This window comes from Psammomys obesus, unplaced genomic scaffold, assembly GCF_907164565.1.
Source record: "Psammomys obesus unplaced genomic scaffold, mPsaObe1.curated_primary_1811, whole genome shotgun sequence".
Classification (NCBI taxonomy): domain Eukaryota; kingdom Metazoa; phylum Chordata; class Mammalia; order Rodentia; family Muridae; genus Psammomys; species Psammomys obesus.
Genome location: NW_026596039.1, coordinates 23905564 through 23911069, shown reverse-complemented (window position 1 = coordinate 23911069; position 5506 = coordinate 23905564). Strand labels below are relative to the sequence as shown.

At 35.8% G+C, this 5506-nt stretch overlaps 1 pseudogene; it reads left to right on the top strand.

Moving 5' to 3' along the window:
• Positions 1-3620, top strand: part of LOC129687366 (vomeronasal type-1 receptor 4-like) — an 8025-nt pseudogene extending 4405 nt beyond the window's left edge.
• Positions 3621-5506: the final 1886 nt, after the last annotated feature.

Here is a 5506-nt window from a genome sequence, read left to right as displayed (position 1 = left end):
ATCTATCTATCTATCTATCTATCTATCTATCTATCTATCTATCCATCTATCTATCTATCTATCTATCTATCTATCTGAAGAGACATTTGCACATTTTTTGTTTGCACATTACCTTGTTTGTTCATAGATGTTATATAGATACCTAAAATCATGGTGTGAACATAGCATAAGATATAAGCAAAACCGTTCAGGGATACAATAGGGACAAAGAAAGAAATAAGAAAAGAAAAGCTGCTAAGTATGAAGAAATATACTTGGGAAAATATATCTTTTCATGAAAAGCCCTACTGTGACACTGTGTCATATATAATGAACATTTACAATGAAAATTACAACAATAAAATATTAAGATTTTTTATCCTTCAACATAGCACTACTCTGATCACAAAAGGGTTTCTTGTCATTGCCTCATTTTGTTTTTGTGACCACTTTTGTCTTTACTCCTACATCACATTTCTTCATGTGATTCACTTCACATTTCTTTAAAATGTACTGAGTCTGAAGATGTAGCTCAGTTGGCAGACTGCTACCCTCGCATATATGAAACCGTGCCCTAGATATCTCACACCTAATAAATGGGGTGTGGTGGCACATTTTTTTTTTTAGTTCTAAAGCACTAAGAAGATGGTGCAGACATATAGGGTCATCCTCTGCCACATAGAAAGCTCCAAATTGCCCTGAAATACATGGGAATCAGCCTCAAAATGGAAAAAAATTAAGGAAGGGTAGGTAGAAGGAGTAAAAAAAAAGTATATGCCCATTTTTGAAGCTCTGTCTTAAGTATGGCTTCCATCATTCCCATTTACTGGAAAATTGTTCACAAGTTTTCTTTTAAACTCTAATAGTTTTAGTTTGAAGTAGAAATAGCTATTTGTTATGCCTAAAAGCTTTGTTTTTGACTGGGTTCAGACTTAGAAATAGAAGCAAACATGCCCAAGAGGAGTAGATGGCAGGAAATGATCAAACTCACTGCTGAAATGAATAAATTATAAACAAAGAAAACAAAACAAAGAATCAATGAAACTAAAAGTTGTTTCTTTGAGAAAATAAACAAGATAGACAAGTCCTTAGACAAACTAACTAAAAGACACAGAGATAATACCCAAATTAGTACAATCAGGCATGAATAGGGGGACATAACAGCAGACACTGAGGAAATCCAAAAATTCAGCCTTAGTTCAAAAGCCTATACTTCACAAAACTGGAGAATTTAAAGGAAAATGGATGATATTCTTGAAAGATTACACTTAAAAAAAGGCTCAGGGTCAGAGAGTTTTAATGAATTCTACCAGTACTCCTCAAACCAGTACTCCTTAAACATCAATACTCTCAAACTATTCCAGAAAAATAGAAGGGGAAGGAACATTGTCTACTCATGAGGCCACAGTTACCTTAACACCTAAACCACACAAAGACTCAACAATGAAAGAAAATTTCAGACCAATTTCTTTTATGAACATTGATGCCCAAATTCTCAATAAAATACTCACAAACTGAATTCAAGAACACATCAAAAGCATCATCCATCATGATCAAGTCAACTTCATCCCAAGGATGGAGGGATGGTTCAATATATTAAAAGCCATCAATGTAATCCACAATATAAACAAACTGAAGGAAAAGAAACCACATGATCATCTCATTAGATGCTTAAAACCCCTTTGACATTATCCAACACAACTAACTTCATGTTAAAAGTCTCGGAGAGATCAAGGATACAAGGTGCATACTTAAACACAATAAAGGCAATATACAGCAAGTGTATAGCCAACAACAAATTGAATGGAGAGAAATTTAAAGCAATTCTACTAAAATCAGGGACTAGACAAGGCTGCTCACTCTCTCCATATCTATTCAACATAGTACTTGAAGTTCTAGCTAGAGCAATATGACAACTAGAGGAGATAAAGGAGGTACAAATTGGAAAGAAGTCAAAGTATCTCTAGTCAGGATGATATAATAGTATACATAAGTGACCCTAAAAATCCTACCAGGAAACTGCTACAGATGATAAACACCTTCAGCAAAGTGGATGGATAAAAAATTAACTAAAAGAAAATATCAGTAGCTCTACTTGATACTCCTTCTACAATCCACTGAGGTTATTTGAGTAGTCTTTTAAAAATTAAATTTATTTATGTATTTATTCTTCTTTATTGCAATTTATTCATTTTGTATCCTGGCTGTAGCCCTCCTTTGTCTCCTCCCAATCCCACACACTTATTTATTTTTTATCTTCAGATGAGACATATATTAAAATTTTAATATCTAATGTTTTTGGTCATTATTGGAGTGTCTTCTTTCTTCATTACTAAAACCATCAATATTTTCTGAAATAATATTTGTATGGGCTATTACTCTTAATTATTTCACAGAGGCTAACTTCAAATTTTCCTGAATGTTGCATTTTTAATAAAACTCTATGACCCTCCTCTAGCAATATATGAATAAGTCATTGATAAATTTCATAGGCACCTACATGGAAAGTAACTACTCTCTCTAATCTTTGGATGGTTTAGACTGCCCCTGAAACCCTAACACTAATGGACCCTCTCTTTCAGCCTCTCCGCACCTTCACAAATTAAAGGTATCCTCTACCCCTGGCTACTATCATTAATCATCATTTATTTGACCAGAGAAACAGTATGGCCATAACCTAAAGAAAATTGTGCCCAATCACAGAATGAACTTCTAGAATACAGCCATCGTAATTAGTTTCTTATCATAAATTGCAACTGGAATTCTGGGAAATTTCTCTCTTGTGTTCCACTATCTACTGCTTTACTACAGAGAATATACATTAAAGCTCATGGATTTGATTCTTGTGCATCTAATGGCAACCAACATCTTGGTCATTCTCTCTTCAGGAGTGCCACACACAATGGAAGCTTTTGGGTTGAAGCAGTTCTTGAATGATTTTGGATGCAAGATTCTATTATACATTCAAGGATTTGACAGGAGTGTGTCCATTGGCACCACCTGCCTCTTGAGTGTCTTCCAGGCCATCACCATCAGTCCCAGGGAATCCTTTCAGAAGGATCATAAAGTCAGAGCTACCAAGTACATTGGCTGCTCCATTTCCTATCTCGGGGTCTTGTGCATTTTGGTAATTTTATTTTCTTTGTATGTCTGTTAATTAAAGGGAATAACAAGAAACATGACAAATAAACATGATTTTGGATACTGCTCCATTGTTGGAGGATGATGACATCATTGACTCACTCTATGTAACACTGGTGGTGTGCCTTGAAGTTTTCCTTTTTGTGCTCATTGCCTTTTCCAGTGGTTCTATGATTGCCATTCTGTACAGACACAAGCAGAGATTTCAACATATCCGCAGCTCTCATGATTCCAAAAGAATCTTCCCTGAGTCTAGGATCACCCAGAATGTAGTGGTTTTAGTGTCTACCTTTCTGGCTTTTTATACTCTCTCCACCATTTTAGGAGGCTGCACTGCTATTTTGCATAATCACTACTGATGGCTGATGAACACTTCTCACTTCGCTTCACTGTGTTCTCCCTCTATAGGACCCTTTGTTTTTCTGGGTCATTACTCCATTGTGAACATGCTTAGTTTGGTCTGGAAAAGCAACACAAATCTCTTAATGTTAAGTATGTAAACAACGTTTTTCATGGTATCCAGTTTTTTACTCACCTATCACCTTTATCCAGTCAATAAGGAACATTAAGGAGGTATTACCTTTTCTTTCTCAGAGTAAACAAAATCAGTATGAAAGTTTTAGCAGCTGGTGAATTAGAAACTAATATGAGTTTGTCATACTGTGTGGCTTATTGCACTCTACAATTTACAAATATTAGAGTCTTTCTTTTGCACAGATGTTATACAAATAAGATTATCAAACAAGTTGCCAATAAAACTTCATTTTTTATGTCTTTCAAGATGCCTGTCAGGTGATCGTGGTTTCTTGGTGATGTCTCATGCAGCTTGTGGGTTCTAAACTCGTAACTTCAAAGATGGCTGAAATCATAGCTGGCCATGAACTTGTGTATCAGAAGAACCTGATCCAGTCACAATCGCTTCACAGTGCACCAGAAACCTTCTTCAGAAATAGCTTTTGAAATACCCTGCTTGCAGCTAATCTCAAGAAATCCCAGTGGGGCTGCTCTAAACCTTAGTAACAGTGCTTAACATGTTCTGGGAAAAAAGAGCCCTTTCACTAGTCACTTAGCAAATTAAAAATAATATGTCATTTGTATCTTTTGTATCTTCTACACAAATTAACTTGAAATGGAGACATTAAATTTCAATTGCTAGTTTCTTATTGACATTTTTAGCATTTATGTTCTGCAGGAAAATCTGTTTGTAATTTTTCATTCTGTTTTCTATTTACTTTATTTTAACATCTGAATATCACAGGTTACACCAACAGAATTTAGAAGATGTTTATTCTTTTTTTCCCCCTACTTATTTAAGTATTATTGGTGATAGTTCTTAGAATGCCTGGCATTATTCTGCAGTGAATCCATTTGGGAAAAAAAATCTTATTTTACTTCAAACTTTAAAAACAACTGCTTCAATCCTTGTCATGAATTATATCGTCATAGCTTTGTCAGATTATGTTATTTTTCTGGTCTGTGCCATGGATTTGACTGTTTTTTTTTTCTTCTTTTTATCCCACTCCCTCATTCCCTCCCCAATTCCACCATCCCTCCCTCATCTCCACCCTGCCCCTTTCCAAGTCCACTTATAGGGGAGGACCTCCTTCCCCTTTCATCTGATCCTGTTTTATCAAGTATCTTCAGGAATGGCTGCAATGTCCTCCTCTGTGGCCTAACAGTACTGCTCCTCCCTTGGGGGGGGTGGGGAGGTCAAAGAGCCAGCCATTGAGTTCCTGTTAGAAATAGTCCTTGTTCCCCTTACTATGGAAAACCAATTGGTTACTGAGCTACCACGGGCCACATCCGAGCAGAGGTTCTAGGTTATATCCATTCATGGTCTTTGGTTGAGTGTCAGTCTCAGAAAAGACCTTGTACCCAGATATATTTGGTCCTTGTGGAACTCCTATCCTTTCCACATCATACAAACTCCCCCTTCTTTCCTATGATTCCCTGTACTCTGCTGAAGGTTTGGCTATGAGTCTTAGTATCTGCTTTAAAACACTGCTACGTAGAGTCTTTTTATGATGATACAAAGTTGTCTTTATCACTACTGCTCTGTAGTGTAACTCCACGTCATCTTTTGTGCTCTTCCAACTCTGTTCTTACCCTTTTGGATTGCCTTAGATGTCTGTGATGTTTTCTCCCTTCACAGTAATTATGAAAGGCTTTTCTTGGCCAGTAAATAATGACAGGTCAATTACATTAGGCATTACACTAAACCTAAAGATAATATTTAAAAAATGTTCTTGCATTGAAAATATTTTATCTCACATAGTATCTTGTGGTTCCTGGAACAATGCTATTCTGCACCCAGGAATCCCACATACCTAGGAGTTATAATATATATATATATATATATATATATATATATATATATATATATATA